Below are 18,227 nucleotides of genomic sequence, written 5' to 3'. Positions count from 1 at the left end.
TTAATACTGAATAAATCAAGATTTTTTTTTGATAATTCTGTTTTCAAATTTTCATCACTTATCATTATCATGTCAGTGCATCCTTTGATTTCCATGACTTTTCTTTCTTGGTGTTACAGTTTCTATAGTGAAGTCATGGGGAGCGTATTTACTGTATACACACAGTTAGGCTATGTGCACACTCTGCGGATTTTGCTGCGGATCTGCAGCGTTTCCGCAGCTGCGGGTCCGCAGCGGTTACCCATGAGTTTACAGTACTATGTAAACCTATGGGAAACGCAATCAGCAGTGCACATGCTGCGGGAAAAAACGTGCGGAAACGCAGCGGTTTATATTCCGCGGCATGTCAATTCTATGTGCGGAATCCGCAGCGGTTTTACACCTGCTCCTCAATAGAAAACCGCAGGTGTAAAACCGCAGTGGGAAATCCGCAGTAAATCCACGATAAATCCGCAGGAAAAACGCACTGTTTTTGCCCTGCGGATTTATCAAATCCGCTGCGGAAAAATCCGCAGTGGACCTTTCTACGTGTGCACATAACCTTACTGTACTTCATGATAATGTGTGCAAACTGTAAAGAAATGCGGAATATGTTAGCGCTATATAAAAATAAAGATTTATTATTATTATTATTATTATTATTATTATTATGTGTACCAGCCTACAAATGAGTAGTGTAAGCGATTCTCCACTAGGTGGCGCCTGTCGGCCTTCCATTTAACAGTAAACACTAAAGTTAGAGAAAAGGCCATGTAATTCAGAGAGGGCGGGGACGTGATAAACCTATGCCACGTTCTCTCAGTTTTGTAACAGCCGACCGCACTGAAATCCAAAGTGAACTACGGCTGTGAACCTGGAATACAAGTTGGGAGAGAGCCCTGAGCAGACGGGACGGCCGTGCGGACCCATGCAACTTCTGTAGGAGGGAAAGACCGGTGACAGCGGGCGATCGCCGGACCCTAGGAGATCACAATCTTGTGGATTACTGGAGAAAAAGAGGGATAGCAAATTCTTAAAGAGCACACAGCAGAGGGAAAGTTGTTAACTCTTTCCTGTAACCGGACAGCTGCAAGTTGTTCCTGCTGTGCCAAGGAAGGGAGGAGCAGCTGTGAAAAGTAGAATTCTCGCAGGAATCTCTCCTACGATCCGGGATGTTGTGAGCCCTGTAGATCACTTGGCTGGTGGGATCCCAATGCCTGTGAGTGGATCTGTAGATTGTTAGCGATCCTAGGAAGTTGGTGACTTTATGGAGGTGTGACCATAAAGAGCCTGTGTCCTGCAATAAAAGGGAGACTCTAACCAGGTAAGATTACTGGGCTCAATAATTCATGTGTTCCTGTAACTGGAGAGCACTGAGGTCTCTACATAAGGACATGATTTGCAAGGTGCTCTGCAGGGACTAATGCTAGGTCCTTATAGCAGGGAAAAGGTCACTCTTCCATGTTATCCGCTAGTAATCTCAATCATGGGTCATTTCTCCAGCTCTTGTCACTCTTTTGTGTCCCTGTCCATTATAGTCCAGGGGGCCGCATGCCGCTGGCACCGAAACGTGCTACATATATTGGGAAGTGACTGAGTATATGGGGGTCTGTGCAATGAATGGTAATGGGAAGAGATGAGAACCGCCTAACATCGCATAATACAGGGAGGAAAGTCAGCCGGGTTCGCTGTAGTTTTACCAACAGGTTTTCATTAGTCTTAAAATATGACAGATGGAAATAAACAGGAGGGACGTGTATCTGTATCACTGCGTGTAAGGAGGGACATGTATCCGTATCGCTGCGTGTAAGGAGGGACGTGTATCAGTATCACTGCGTGTAAGGAGGGACGTGTATCCGTATCACTGCGTGTAAGGAGGGACGTGTATCCATATCACTGCGTGTAAGGTGGGACGTGTATCCGTATCGCTGCGTGTAAGGTGGGACGTGTATCCGTATCGCTGCGTGTAAGGTGGGACGTGTATCCGTATCGCTGCGTGTAAGGTGGGACGTGTATCCGTATCGCTGCGTGTAAGGAGGGACGTGTATCCGTATCGCTGCGTGTAAGGTGGGACGTGTATCTGTATCGCTGTGTGTAAGGAGGGACGTGTATCCGTATCGCTGCGTGTAAGGAGGGACGTATATCCGTATCGCTGCGTGTAAGGTGGGACGTGTATCCGTATCGCTGCGTGTAAGGAGGGACGTGTATCCGTATCACTGCGTGTAAGGAGGGACGTGTATCCGTATCACTGCGTGTAAGGAGGGACGTGTATCCGTATCACTGCGTGTAAGGTGGGACGTGTATCCGTATCGCTGCGTGTAAGGTAGGTCATGTATCCGTATCCCTGTGTGTAAGGAGGGTTGTGTATCCGTATCGCTGCGTGTATGGAGAGACGTGTATCCGTATCACTGCGTGTAAGGAGGGACGTGTATCCGTATCGCTGCGTGTAAGGAGGGACATGTATCCGTATCACTGCGTGTAAGGAGGGACGTGTATCCGTATCCCTGTGTGTAAGGAGGGTTGTGTATCCGTATCGCTGTGTGTAAGAAGGGACGTGTATCCGTATCACTGCGTGTAAGGAGGGACGTGTATCCGTATCGCTGCGTGTATGGAGAGACGTGTATCCGTATCGCTGCGTGTAAGGAGGGACGTGTATTCGTATCGCTGCGTGTAAGGAGGGTTGTGTATCCTTATCCCTGTGTGTAAGGTGGGACGTGTATCCGTATCACTGCGTGTAAGGAGGGACGTGTATCCGTATCGCTGTGTGTAAGGAGGGACGTGTATCCTTATCGCTGCGTGTAAGGTAGGACGTGTATCCGTATCGCTGCGTGTAAGGTGGGACGTGTATCCTTATCCCTGTGTGTAAGGTGGGACGTGTATCCGTATCGCTGCGTGTAAGGAGAGACGTGTATCTGAATCACCATGTGTAAGGTGGGACGTGTATCCGTATCCCTGTGTGTATGGAGGGTTGTGTATCCGTATCACTTTGTGTAAGGAGGGACGTGTATCCGTATCGCTGCGTGTAAGGAGAGACGTGTATCCGTATCGCTGTGTGTAAGGAGGGACGTGTATCCGTATCGCTGCGTGTAAGGAGGGACGTGTATTCGTATCCCTGTGTGTAAGGAGGGACGTGTATCTGTGTCGCTGCGTATAAGGAGAGACGTGTTTCTGTATCACCATGTGTAAGGAGGGTTGTGTATCCGTATCGCTGTGTGTAAGGAAAGACGTGTATCCGTATCCCGGCGTGTAAGGAGGGACGTGTATCCGTATCGCTGTGGGTAAGGAGGGACGTGTATCCGTATTGCTGTGGATAAGGAGGGACGTGTATCCGTATCACTGCGTGTAAGGAGGGACGTGTATCCGTATCACTGCGTGTAAGGAGGGACGTGTATCCGTATCGCTCCGTGTAAGGAGGGACGTGTATCCGTATCCCGGCGTGTAAGGAGGGACGTGTATTCGTATCCCTGTGTGTAAGGAGGGTTGTGTATCCGTATCGCTGCGTGTAAGGAGGGACATGTATCCGTATCGCTGCGTGTAAGGAGAGACGTGTATCCGTATCACTGCGTGTAAGGAGGGACGTGTATCCGTATCGCTGCGTGTAAGGAGGGACGTGTATCCGTATCACTGCGTGTAAGGAGGGACGTGTATCCGTATCCCTGTGTGTAAGGAGGGTTGTGTATCCGTATCACTGCGTGTAAGGAGGGACGTGTATTCGTATCGCTGCGTGTTTGGAGAGACGTGTATCCGTATCGCTGCGTGTAAGGAGGGACGTGTATTCGTATCGCTGCGTGTAAGGAGGGTTGTGTATCCTTATCCCTGTGTGTAAGGTGGGACGTGTATCCGTATCACTGCGTGTAAGGAGGGACGTGTATCCGTATCACTGCTTGTAAGGAGGGACGTGTATCCGTATCGCTGTGTGTAAGGAGGGACGTGTATCCTTATCGCTGCGTGTAAGGTAGGACGTGTATCCGTATCGCTGCGTGTAAGGTGGGACGTGCATCCTTATCCCTGTGTGTAAGATGGGACGTGTATCCGTATCGCTGCATGTAAGGAGAGACGTGTATCTGAATCACCATGTGTAAGGTGGGACGTGTATCCGTATCACTTTGTGTAAGGAGGGACGTGTATCCGTATCGCTGCGTGTAAGGAGAGACGTGTATCCGTATCGCTGTGTGTAAGGAGGGACGTGTATTCGTATCCCTGTGTGTAAGGAGGGTTGTGTATCCGTATCGCTGTGTGTAAGGAGAGACGTGTATCCGTATCCCGGCGTGTAAGGAGGGACGTGTATCCGTATCGCTGTGGGTAAGGAGGGACGTGTATCCGTATTGCTGTGGATAAGGAGGGACGTGTATCCGTATCACTGCGTGTAAGGAGGGACGTGTATCCGTATCGCTCCGTGTAAGGAGGGACGTGTATCCGTATCCCGGCGTGTAAGGAGGGACGTGTATTCGTATCCCTGTGTGTAAGGAGGGTTGTGTATCCGTATCGCTGCGTGTAAGGAGGGACGTGTATCCGTATCGCTGCGTGTAAGGAGGGACGTGTATCCGTATCGCTGCGTGTAAGGAGGGACGTGTATCCGTATCACTGCGTGTAAGGAGGGACGTGTATTCGTATCCCTGTGTGTAAGGAGGGACGTGTATCCGTATCTCTGCGTGTAAGGTGGGACGTGTATCCGTATCTCTGCGTGTAAGGAGGGACGTGTATTCGTATCCCTGTGTGTAAGGAGGGACGTGTATCCGTATCGCTGCGTGTAAGGAGAGACGTGTATCCGTATCGCTGCGTGTAAGGAGGGACGTGTATTCGTATCGCTGCGTGTAAGGAGGGACGTGTATCCGTATCGCTGTGTGTAAGGAGGGACGTGTATCCGTATCCCTGTGTGTAAGGAGGGACATGTATCCATATCGCTGCGTGTAAGGAGAGACGTGTATCCGTATCTCTGCGTGTAAGGAGGAACGTGTATCCGTATCCCTGTGTGTAAGGAGGGACGTGTATCCATATCGCTGCGTGTAAGGAGAGATGTGTATCCGTATCACTTTGTGTAAGGAGGGACGTGTATCCGTATCGCTGCGTGTAAGGAGAGACGTGTATCCGTATCGCTGTGTGTAAGGAGGGACGTGTATTCGTATCCCTGTGTGTAAGGAGGGTTGTGTATCCGTATCGCTGCGTGTAAGGAGAGACGTGTATCCGTATCCCGGCGTGTAAGGAGGGACGTGTATCCGTATCGCTGTGGGTAAGGAGGGACGTGTATCCGTATTGCTGTGGATAAGGAGGGACGTGTATCCGTATCACTGCGTGTAAGGAGGGACGTGTATCCGTATCGCTCCGTGTAAGGAGGGACGTGTATCCGTATCCCGGCGTGTAAGGAGGGACGTGTATTCGTATCCCTGTGTGTAAGGAGGGTTGTGTATCCGTATCGCTACGTGTAAGGAGGGACGTGTATCCGTATCGCTGCGTGTAAGGAGGGACGTGTATCCGTATCGCTGCGTGTAAGGAGGGACGTGTATCCGTATCACTGCGTGTAAGGAGGGACGTGTATTCGTATCCCTGTGTGTAAGGAGGGACGTGTATCCGTATCTCTGCGTGTAAGGTGGGACGTGTATCCGTATCTCTGCGTGTAAGGAGGGACGTGTATTCGTATCCCTGTGTGTAAGGAGGGACGTGTATCCGTATCGCTGCGTGTAAGGAGAGACGTGTATCCGTATCGCTGCGTGTAAGGAGGGACGTGTATTCGTATCGCTGCGTGTAAGGAGGGACGTGTATCCGTATCGCTGTGTGTAAGGAGGGACGTGTATCCGTATCCCTGTGTGTAAGGAGGGACATGTATCCATATCGCTGCGTGTAAGGAGAGACGTGTATCCGTATCTCTGCGTGTAAGGAGGAACGTGTATCCGTATCCCTGTGTGTAAGGAGGGACGTGTATCCATATCGCTGCGTGTAAGGAGAGACGTGTATCCGTATCTCTGCGTGTAAGGAGGGACGTGTATCCGTATCCCTGCGTGTAAGGAGGGACGTGTATCCGTATTGCTGCGTGTAAGGAGGGACGTGTATCCGTATCGCTGCGTGTAAGGAGGGACGTGTATCCGTATCTCTGTGTGTAAGGTGGGACGTGTATCCGTATCCCTGCGTGTAAGGAGGGACGTGTATCCGTATCGCTGCGTGTAAGCAGGCACGTGTATCCGTATCGCTGTGTGTAAGGAAGGACGTGTATCCGTAGCGCTGCGTGTAAGGAGGAACGTGTATCCGTATCGCTGTGTGTAAGGAGGGACGTGTATCGGTATCCCTGCGTGTAAGGAGGGACGTGTATCGGTATCCCTGCGTGTAAGGAAAGACGTGTATCCGTATCGCTGTGTGTAAGGAGGGACGTGTATCTGTATTGCTGCGTATAAGGTGGGACATGTATCCGTATCGCTGCGTGTAAGGTGGGACGTGTATCCGTATCGCTGCGTGTAAGGTGGGACGTGTATCCGTATCGCTGCGTGTAAGGAGGGACGTGTTTCCGTATCGCTGTGTGTAAGGAGGGACGTGTATCCATATCCCTGTGTGTAAGGAGGGTTGTGTATCCTTATCCCTGTGTGTAAGGTGGGACGTGTATCCGTATCACTGCGTGTAAGGAGGGACGTGTATCCGTATCGCTGCGTGTAAGGAGAGACGTGTATCTGAATCACCATGTGTAAGGTGGGACGTGTATCCGTATCCCTGTGTGTAAGGAGGGTTGTGTATCCGTATCGCTGTGTGTAAGGAGGGTTGTGTATGGAGAGACGTGTATCTGTATCGCTGCGTGTAAGGAGGGACGTGTATTCGTATCGCTGCGTGTAAGGAGGGTTGTGTATCCTTATCCCTGTGTGTAAGGTGGGACGTGTATCCGTATCGCTGCGTGTAAGGAGGGACGTGTATCCGTATCACTGCGTGTAAGGAGGGACGTGTATTCGTATCCCTGTGTGTAAGGAGGGACGTGTATCCGTATCTCTGCGTGTAAGGTGGGACGTGTATCCGTATCTCTGCGTGTAAGGAGGGACGTGTATTCGTATCCCTGTGTGTAAGGAGGGACGTGTATCCGTATCGCTGCGTGTAAGGAGAGACGTGTATCCGTATCGCTGCGTGTAAGGAGGGACGTGTATTCGTATCGCTGCGTGTAAGGAGGGACGTGTATCCGTATCGCTGTGTGTAAGGAGGGACGTGTATCCGTATCCCTGTGTGTAAGGAGGGACATGTATCCATATCGCTGCGTGTAAGGAGAGACGTGTATCCGTATCTCTGCGTGTAAGGAGGAACGTGTATCCGTATCCCTGTGTGTAAGGAGGGACGTGTATCCATATCGCTGCGTGTAAGGAGAGATGTGTATCCGTATCACTTTGTGTAAGGAGGGACGTGTATCCGTATCGCTGCGTGTAAGGAGAGACGTGTATCCGTATCGCTGTGTGTAAGGAGGGACGTGTATTCGTATCCCTGTGTGTAAGGAGGGTTGTGTATCCGTATCGCTGCGTGTAAGGAGAGACGTGTATCCGTATCCCGGCGTGTAAGGAGGGACGTGTATCCGTATCGCTGTGGGTAAGGAGGGACGTGTATCCGTATTGCTGTGGATAAGGAGGGACGTGTATCCGTATCACTGCGTGTAAGGAGGGACGTGTATCCGTATCGCTCCGTGTAAGGAGGGACGTGTATCCGTATCCCGGCGTGTAAGGAGGGACGTGTATTCGTATCCCTGTGTGTAAGGAGGGTTGTGTATCCGTATCGCTACGTGTAAGGAGGGACGTGTATCCGTATCGCTGCGTGTAAGGAGGGACGTGTATCCGTATCGCTGCGTGTAAGGAGGGACGTGTATCCGTATCACTGCGTGTAAGGAGGGACGTGTATTCGTATCCCTGTGTGTAAGGAGGGACGTGTATCCGTATCTCTGCGTGTAAGGTGGGACGTGTATCCGTATCTCTGCGTGTAAGGAGGGACGTGTATTCGTATCCCTGTGTGTAAGGAGGGACGTGTATCCGTATCGCTGTGTGTAAGGAAAGACGTGTATCCGTATCGCTGTGTGTAAGGTGGGACGTGTATCTGTATTGCTGCGTATAAGGTGGGACATGTATCCGTATCGCTGCGTGTAAGGTGGGACATGTATCCGTATCGCTGCGTGTAAGGTGGGACGTGTATCCGTATCGCTGCGTGTAAGGAGGGACGTGTTTCCGTATCGCTGTGTGTAAGGAGGGACGTGTATCCATATCCCTGTGTGTAAGGAGGGTTGTGTATCCTTATCCCTGTGTGTAAGGTGGGACGTGTATCCGTATCACTGCGTGTAAGGAGGGACGTGTATCCGTATCGCTGCGTGTAAGGAGAGACGTGTATCTGAATCACCATGTGTAAGGTGGGACGTGTATCCGTATCCCTGTGTGTAAGGAGGGTTGTGTATCCGTATCGCTGTGTGTAAGGAGGGTTGTGTATGGAGAGACGTGTATCTGTATCGCTGCGTGTAAGGAGGGACGTGTATTCGTATCGCTGCGTGTAAGGAGGGTTGTGTATCCTTATCCCTGTGTGTAAGGTGGGACGTGTATCCGTATCGCTGCGTGTAAGGAGGGACGTGTATCCGTATCACTGCGTGTAAGGTGGGACGTGTATCCGTATCGCTGTGTGTAAGGAGGGACGTGTATCCGTATCACTGCGTGTAAGGAGGGACGTGTATCCGTATCGCTGTGTGTAAGGAGGGACGTGTATCCTTATCGCTGCGTGTAAGGTAGGACGTGTATTCGTATCGCTGCGTGTAAGGAGGGACGTGTATCCGTATCGCTGTGTGTAAGGAGGGACGTGTATCCTTATCGCTGCGTGTAAGGTAGGACGTGTATCCGTATCGCTGCGTGTAAGGTGGGACGTGTATCCGTATCACTGCGTGTAAGGAGGGACGTGTATCCGTATCGCTGTGTGTAAGGAGGGACGTGTATCCTTATCGCTGCGTGTAAGGTAGGACGTGTATCCGTATCGCTGCGTGTAAGGTGGGACGTGTATCCTTATCCCTGCGTGTAAGGAGGGACGTGTATCCGTATCGCTGCGTGTAAGGAGGGACGTGTATCCGTATCGCTGTGTGTAAGGAGGGACGTGTATCCTTATCGCTGCGTGTAAGGTAGGACGTGTATCCTTATCCCTGTGTGTAAGGTGGGACGTGTATCCGTATCGCTGTGTGTAAGGAGGGACGTGTATCCTTATCGCTGCGTGTAAGGTAGGACGTGTATCCGTATCGCTGCGTGTAAGGTGGGACGTGTATCTGAATCACCATGTGTAGGGAGGGTTGTGTATCCGTATCACTTTGTGTAGGGAGGGTTGTGTATCCGTATCGCTGTGTGTAAGGAGGGACGTGTATCCATATCGCTGCATGTAAGGAGGGACGTGTATTCGTATCCCTGTGTGTAAGGAGGGATGTGTATCTGTGTCGCTGCGTATAAGGAGAGACGTGTTTCTGTATCACCATGTGTAAGGAGGGTTGTGTATCCGTATCGCTGCGTGTAAGGAGGGACGTGTATCCGTATCGCTGTGGGTAAGGAAGGACGTGTATCCATATCCCTGCGTGTAAGGAGGGACGTGTATCCGTATCGCTGTGGATAAGGAAGGACGTGTATCCGTATCCCTGCGTGTAAGGAGGGACGTGTATCCGTATCACTGCGTGTAAGGTGGGATGTGTATCCTTATCCCTGTGTGTAAGGTGGGACGTGTATCCGTATCGCTGCGTGTAAGGTGGGACGTGTATCCGTATCGCTGTGTGTAAGGAGGGACGTGTATCCGTATCGCTGCGTGTAAGGTGGGACTTGTATCCATATCGCTGCATGTAAGGAGGGACGTGTATTCGTATCCCTGTGTGTAAGGAGGGACGTGTATCCGTATCGCTGCGTGTAAGGAGAGACGTGTATCCGTATCTCTGAGTGTAAGGAGGGACGTGTATCCGTATCTCTGTGTGTAAGGTGGGACGTGTATCCGTATCCCTGAGTGTAAGGAGGGACGTGTATGCGTATCGCTGCGTGTAAGAAGGGACGTGTATCGGTATCCCTGCGTGTAAGGAAAGATGTGTATCCGTATCGCTGTGTGTAAGGAGGGACGTGTATCTGTATCGCTGCGTGTAAGGTGGGACGTGTATCCGTATCGCTGCGTGTAAGGTGGGACGTGTATCCGTATCGCTGCGTGTAAGGAGGGACGTGTATCTGTATCGCTGCGTGTAAGGTGGGACGTGTATCCGTATCGCTGCGTATAAGGTGGGACGTGTATCCGTATCGCTGCGTGTAAGGTGGGACGTGTATCCGTATCGCTGCGTGTAAGGTGGGACGTGTATCCGTATCGCTGCGTGTAAGGAGGGACGTGTATCCGTATCGCTGTGTGTAAGGAGGGACGTGTATCCGTATCGCTGCGTGTAAGGAGGGACGTGTATCCGTATCTCTGAGTGTAAGGAAAGACGTGTATCCGTATCGCTGTGTGTAAGGTGGGACGTGTATCCGTATCGCTGCGTGTAAGGTGGGACGTGTATCCGTATCGCTGCGTGTAAGGTGGGACTTGTATCCGTATCGCTGCGTGTAAGGTGGGACGTGTATCCGTATCGCTGTGTGTAAGGAGGGACGTGTATCCGTATCGCTGTGTGTAAGGAGGGACGTGTATCTGTATCGCTGCATGTAAGGAGGGACGTGTATCCGTATCGCTGTGTGTAAGGAGGGACGTGTATTCGTATCCCTGTGTGTAAGGAGGGACGTGTATCCGTATCTCTGCGTGTAAGGTGGGATGTGTATCCGTATCTCTGCGTGTAAGGAGGGACATGTATCCGTATCGCTGCGTGTAAGGAGAGACGTGTATCCGTATCGCTGCGTGTAAGGAGGGACGTGTATCCGTATCTCTGCGTGTAAGGTGGGATGTGTATCCGTATCTCTGCGTGTAAGGAGGGACATGTATCCGTATCGCTGCGTGTAAGGAGAGACGTGTATCCGTATCGCTGCGTGTAAGGAGAGACGTGTATCCGTATCTCTGCGTGTAAGGTGGGATGTGTATCCGTATCTCTGCGTGTAAGGAGGGACATGTATCCGTATCTCTGCGTGTAAGGAGGGACGTGTATCCGTATCGCTGCGTGTAAGGAGGGACGTGTATCCGTATCGCTGTGTGTAAGGAAGGACGTGTATCCGTATCGCTGTGTGTAAGGAGGGACGTGTATCCGTATCGCTGTGTGTAAGGAGGGACGTGTATCCGTATCGCTGCGTGTAAGGAGGGACGTGTATCCGTATCGCTGTGTGTAAGGAGGGACGTGTATCTGTATTGCTGCGTATAAGGTGGGACATGTATCCGTATCGCTGCGTGTAAGGTGGGACGTGTATCCGTATCGCTGCGTGTAAGGTGGGACGTGTTTCCGTATCGCTGTGTGTAAGGAGGGACGTGTATCCATATCCCTGTGTGTAAGGAGGGTTGTGTATCCTTATCCCTGTGTGTAAGGTGGGACGTGTATCCGTATCACTGCGTGTAAGGAGGGACGTGTATCCGTATCGCTGCGTGTAAGGAGAGACGTGTATCTGAATCACCATGTGTAAGGTGGGACGTGTATCCGTATCCCTGTGTGTAAGGAGGGTTGTGTATCCGTATCGCTGTGTGTAAGGAGGGTTGTGTATGGAGAGACATGTATCTGTATCGCTGCGTGTAAGGAGGGACGTGTATTCGTATCGCTGCGTGTAAGGAGGGTTGTGTATCCTTATCCCTGTGTGTAAGGTGGGACGTGTATCCGTATCGCTGCGTGTAAGGAGGGACGTGTATCCGTATCACTGCGTGTAAGGTGGGACGTGTATCCGTATCGCTGTGTGTAAGGAGGGACGTGTATCCGTATCACTGCGTGTAAGGAGGGACGTGTATCCGTATCGCTGTGTGTAAGGAGGGACGTGTATCCGTATCACTGCGTGTAAGGTAGGACGTGTATTCGTATCGCTGCGTGTAAGGAGGGACGTGTATCCGTATCGCTGTGTGTAAGGAGGGACGTGTATCCTTATCGCTGCGTGTAAGGTAGGACGTGTATCCGTATCGCTGCGTGTAAGGTGGGACGTGTATCCGTATCACTGCGTGTAAGGAGGGACGTGTATCCATATCGCTGTGTGTAAGGAGGGACGTGTATCCTTATCGCTGCGTGTAAGGTAGGACGTGTATCCGTATCGCTGCGTGTAAGGTGGGACGTGTATCCTTATCCCTGCGTGTAAGGTGGGATGTGTATCCGTATCGCTGCGTGTAAGGTAGGACGTGTATTCGTATCGCTGCGTGTAAGGAGGGACGTGTATCCGTATCGCTGTGTGTAAGGAGGGACGTGTATCCTTATCGCTGCGTGTAAGGTAGGACGTGTATCCGTATCGCTGCGTGTAAGGTGGGACGTGTATCCGTATCACTGCGTGTAAGGAGGGACGTGTATCCGTATCGCTGTGTGTAAGGAGGGACGTGTATCCTTATCGCTGCGTGTAAGGTAGGACGTGTATCCGTATCACTGCGTGTAAGGAGGGACGTGTATCTGTATCGCTGCGTGTAAGGTGGGACGTGTATCCGTATCGCTGCGTGTAAGGTGGGACGTGTATCCTTATCCCTGCGTGTAAGGAGGGACGTGTATCCGTATCGCTGCGTGTAAGGAGGGACGTGTATCCGTATCGCTGTGTGTAAGGAGGGACGTGTATCCTTATCGCTGCGTGTAAGGTAGGACGTGTATCCGTATCGCTGCGTGTAAGGTGGGACGTGTATCCTTATCCCTGCGTGTAAGGAGGGACGTGTATCCTTATCCCTGTGTGTAAGGTGGGACGTGTATCCTTATCGCTGCGTGTAAGGTGGGACGTGTATCTGAATCACCATGTGTAGGGAGGGTTGTGTATCCGTATCACTTTGTGTAGGGAGGGTTGTGTATCCGTATCGCTGTGTGTAAGGAGGGACGTGTATCCATATCGCTGCATGTAAGGAGGGACGTGTATTCGTATCCCTGTGTGTAAGGAGGGATGTGTATCTGTGTCGCTGCGTATAAGGAGAGACGTGTTTCTGTATCACCATGTGTAAGGAGGGTTGTGTATCCGTATCGCTGCGTGTAAGGAGGGACGTGTATCCGTATCGCTGCGTGTAAGGAGGGACGTGTATCCGTATCGCTGTGGGTAAGGAAGGACGTGTATCCATATCCCTGCGTGTAAGGAGGGACGTGTATCCGTATCGCTGTGGATAAGGAAGGACGTGTATCCGTATCACTGCGTGTAAGGTGGGACGTGTATCCTTATCCCTGTGTGTAAGGTGGGACGTGTATCCGTATCGCTGCGTGTAAGGTGGGACGTGTATCCGTATCGCTGTGTGTAAGGAGGGACGTGTATCCGTATCGCTGCGTGTAAGGTGGGACTTGTATCCATATCGCTGCATGTAAGGAGGGACATGTATCCGTATCGCTGTGTGTAAGGAGGGACGTGTATTCGTATCCCTGTGTGTAAGGAGGGACGTGTATCCGTATCGCTGCGTGTAAGGAGAGACGTGTATCTGTATCTCTGTGTGTAAGGTGGGACGTGTATCCGTATCCCTGAGTGTAAGGAGGGACGTGTATCCGTATCGCTGCGTGTAAGGAGGGACGTGTATCGGTATCCCTGCGTGTAAGGAAAGACGTGTATCCGTATCGCTGTGTGTAAGGAGGGACGTGTATCTGTATCGCTGCGTGTAAGGTGGGACGTGTATCCGTATCGCTGCGTGTAAGGTGGGACGTGTATCCGTATCGCTGCGTGTAAGGAGGGACGTGTATCTGTATCGCTGCGTGTAAGGTGGGACGTGTATCCGTATCGCTGCGTATAAGGTGGGACGTGTATCCGTATCGCTGCGTGTAAGGTGGGACGTGTATCCGTATCGCTGCGTGTAAGGTGGGACGTGTATCCGTATCGCTGCGTGTAAGGAGGGACGTGTATCCGTATCGCTGTGTGTAAGGAGGGACGTGTATCCGTATCGCTGCGTGTAAAGAGGGACGTGTATCCGTATCTCTGTGTGTAAGGAAAGACGTGTATCCGTATCGCTGTGTGTAAGGTGGGACGTGTATCCGTATCGCTGCGTGTAAGGTGGGACGTGTATCCGTATCGCTGCGTGTAAGGTGGGACTTGTATCCGTATCGCTGCGTGTAAGGTGGAACGTGTATCCGTATCGCTGTGTGTAAGGAGGGACGTGTATCCGTATCGCTGTGTGTAAGGAGGGACGTGTATCTGTATCGCTGCATGTAAGGAGGGACGTGTATCCGTATTGCTGTGTGTAAGGAGGGACGTGTATTCGTATCCCTGTGTGTAAGGAGGGACGTGTATCCGTATCTCTGCGTGTAAGGTGGGATGTGTATCCGTATCTCTGCGTGTAAGGAGGGACATGTATCCGTATCGCTGCGTGTAAGGAGAGACGTGTATCCGTATCTCTGTGTGTAAGGAGGGACGTGTATCCGTATCGCTGCGTGTAAGGAGGGACGTGTATCCGTATCGCTGTGTGTAAGGAAGGACGTGTATCCGTATCGCTGTGTGTAAGGAGGGACGTGTATCCGTATCGCTGTGTGTAAGGAAGGACGTGTATCCGTATCGCTGTGTGTAAGGAGGGACGTGTATCCGTATCGCTGTGTGTAAGGTGGGACGTGTATCCGTATCCCTGCATGTAAGGAGGGACGTGTATCCGTATCGCTGCGTGTAAGGAGGGACGTGTATCCGTATCGCTGTGTGTAAGGAGGGACGTGTATCCGTATCGCTGTGTGTAAGGAGGGACGTGTATCGGTATCCCTGCGTGTAAGGAGGGACGTGTATCGGTATCCCTGCGTGTAAGGAAAGACGTGTATCCGTATCGCTGTGTATAAGGAGGGACGTGTATCTGTATTGCTGCGTATAAGGTGGGACGTGTATCCGTATCGCTGCGTGTAAGGTGGGACGTGTACCCGTATCGCTGCGTGTAAGGTGGGACGTGTATCCGTATCGCTGCGTGTAAGGAGGGACGTGTATCCGTATCGCTGCGTGTAAGGTGGGACGTGTATCCGTATCGCTGTGTGTAAGGAGGGACGTGTATCTGTATTGCTGCGTATAAGGTGGGAGGTGTATCCGTATCGCTGCGTGTAAGGTGGGACGTGTATCCTTATCGCTGCGTGTAAGGTGGGACGTGTATCCGTATCGCTGCGTGTAAGGAGGGACGTGTATCCGTATCTCTGTGTGTAAGGAGGGACTTGTATCCGTATCGCTGCGTGTAAGGAGAGACGTGTATCCGTATCTCTGTGTGTAAGGTGGGACGTGTATCCGTATCGCTGTGTGTAAGGAAGGACGTGTATCCGTATCGCTGCGTGTAAGGAGGGACGTGTATCCGTATCGCTGTGTGTAAGGAGGGACGTGTATCCGTATCGCTGCGTGTAAGGAGGGACGTGTATCCGTATCGCTGTGTGTAAGGAAGGACGTGTATCCGTAGCGCTGCGTGTAAGGAGGAACGTGTATCCGTATCGCTGTGTGTAAGGAGGGACGTGTATCGGTATCCCTGCGTGTAAGGAGGGACGTGTATCGGTATCCCTGCGTGTAAGGAAAGACGTGTATCCGTATCGCTGTGTGTAAGGAGGGACGTGTATCTGTATTGCTGCGTATAAGGTGGGAGGTGTATCCGTATCGCTGCGTGTAAGGTGGGACGTGTATCCGTATCGCTGCGTGTAAGGTGGGACATGTATCCGTATCGCTGTGTGTAAGGATGGACGTGTATCCGTATCGCTGTGTGTAAGGAGGGACGTGTATCTGTATCGCTGCATGTAAGGAGGGACGTGTATCCGTATCGCTGTGTGTAAGGAGGGACGTGTATTCGTATCCCTGTGTGTAAGGAGGGACGTGTATCCGTATCTCTGCGTGTAAGGTGGGACGTGTATCCGTATCTCTGCGTGTAAGGAGGGACATGTATCCGTATCGCTGCGTGTAAGGATGGACGTGTATCCGTATCGCTGTGTGTTAGGAGGGACGTGTATTCGTATCCCTGTGTGTAAGGAGGGACGTGTATCCGTATCTCTGTGTGTAAGGAAGGACGTGTATCCGTATCGCTGCGTGTAAGGAGGGACATGTATCCGTATCGCTGTGTGTAAGGAGGGATGTGTATCGGTATCCCTGCGTGTAAGGAGGGACGTGTATCCGTATCGCTGTGTGTAAGGAGGGACCTGTATCTGTATTGCTGCGTATAAGGTGGGACGTGTATCCGTATCGCTGCGTGTAAGGTGGGACGTGTATCTGTTTCGCTGCGTGTAAGGAGGGACGTGTATCTGTATCGCTGTGTGTAAGGAGGGACGTGTATCCGTATCGCTGCGTGTAAGGAGGGATGTGTATCGGTATCCCTGCGTGTAAGGAAAGACGTCTATCCGTATCGCTGCGTGTAAGGTGGGACGTGTATCTGTATCGCTGCGTGTAAGGTGGGACGTGTATCCGTATCTCTGCGTGTAAGGAGGGACGTGTATCCGTATCGCTGTGTGTAAGGAGGAACGTGTATCCATATCGCTGCGTGTAAGGTGGGATGTGAATCCGTATCGCTGCGTGTAAGGTGGGACGTGTATCCGTATCGCTGTGTGTAAGGAGGGACGTGTATCCGTATCGCTGTGTGTAAGGTGGGACGTGTATCCGTATCGCTGCGTGTAAGGTGGGACGTGTATCCATATCACTGTGTAAGGAGGGACGTGTATCCGTATTGCTGCTTGTAAGGAGGAACGTGTATCCATATCGCTGCGTGTAAGGTGGGATGTTTATCCGTATCGCTGTGTGTAAGGAGAGACGTGTATCCGTATCGCTGTGTGTAAGGAGGGACGTGTATCCGTATCGCTGCGTGTAAGGTGGGACGTGTATCCGTATCGCTGTGTGTAAGGAGGGACGTGTATCCGTATCGCTGTGTGTAAGGTGGGACGTGTATCCGTATCGCTGCGTGTAAGGTGGGACGTGTATCCGTATCGCTGCTTGTAAGGAGGGACGTGTATCCGTATCACTGTGTGTAAGGAGAGACGTGTATCCGTATCGCTGTGTGTAAGGAGGGACGTGTATCCGTATCGCTGCGTGTAAGGTGGGACGTGTATCCGTATCGCTGTGTGTAAGGAGGGACGTGTATCCGTATCGCTGTGTGTAAGGTGGGACGTGTATCCGTATCGCTGCGTGTAAGGTGGGACGTGTATCCGTATCGCTGCTTGTAAGGAGGGACGTGTATCCGTATCACTGTGTGTAAGGAGGAACGTGTATCCGTATCACTGTGTGTAAGTTGGGATGTGTATCCGTATCGCTGCTTGTAAGGAGGGACGTGTATCCGTATCACTGTGTGTAAGGAGGAACGTGTATCCATATCGCTGCGTGTAAGTTGGGATGTGTATCCGTATCGCTGCGTGTAAGGTGGGACGTGTATCCGTATCGCTGTGTGTAAGGAGGGACGTGTATCCGTATCGCTGTGTGTAAGGAGGGACGTGTATCCGTATCGCTGCGTGTAAGGTGGGACGTGTATCCGTATCGCTGTGTGTAAGGAGGGACGTGTATCCGTATCACTGTGTGTAAGGAGGAACGTGTATCCATATCGCTGCGTGTAAGTTGGGATGTGTATCCGTATCGCTGCGTGTAAGGTGGGACGTGTATCCGTATCGCTGTGTGTAAGGTGGGACGTGTATCCATATCGCTGCGTGTAAGGTGGGACGTGTATCCGTATCGCTGTGTGTAAGGTGGGACGTGTATCCGTATCGCTGTGTGTAAGGAGGGACGTGTATCCGTATCACTGCGTGTAAGGAGGGACGTGTATCCGTATCGCTGTGTGTAAGGAGGGACGTGTATCCGTATCGCTGCGTGTAAGGTGGGACTTGTATCCGTATCGCTGCGTGTAAGGAGGGACATGTATCCGTATCACTGCGTGTAAGGAGGGACGTGTATCCGTATCGCTGTGTGTAAGGAGGGACGTGTATCCGTATCGCTGCGTGTAAGGTGGGACGTGTATCCGTATCGCTGTGTGTAAGGTGGGACGTGTATCCGTATCGCTGCATGTAAGGTGGGACGTGTATCCGTATCGCTGTGTGTAAGGTGGGACGTGTATCCGTATCACTGCACTTGTCACTTTATCAGTGGGGATGGGACACCGTGATCATTTATTAAGGGGAGCCTGTCATGTAAAATAACCCTACTAACCTGCAAATTTGGGGCTAATCTGAAGGTTAATAGCGTTCTGACACCGTGCAGTGCTGTCACTGAGAGCCCCACTGCCGGGAAGAGATGAACTTTATTCCTTGTGGCAGCGTTCGGCTCCCAGGGATATAGGTG

At 51.6% G+C, this 18,227-nt stretch overlaps 1 protein-coding gene across 2 annotated transcripts in view; it reads left to right on the top strand.

The window, feature by feature from the left end:
* Positions 1–834: 834 nt before the first annotated feature.
* UTRN (utrophin) overlaps positions 835–18,227 on the top strand; it is an 846,507-nt gene continuing 829,114 nt past the window's right edge. For both annotated transcript variants that reach the window (XM_077283030.1, XM_077283029.1), the window contains exon 1: positions 835–1,303. The gene's annotated coding sequence lies outside the window, so the exon portion shown is untranslated. The remainder of the gene's footprint in view (positions 1,304–18,227) is intronic.

This window comes from Ranitomeya variabilis, chromosome 2, assembly GCF_051348905.1.
Source record: "Ranitomeya variabilis isolate aRanVar5 chromosome 2, aRanVar5.hap1, whole genome shotgun sequence".
NCBI lineage: Eukaryota > Metazoa > Chordata > Amphibia > Anura > Dendrobatidae > Ranitomeya > Ranitomeya variabilis.
Note: the sequence above shows the minus strand (reverse complement) of the source record. Positions and strands in the feature narration are given on the sequence as shown.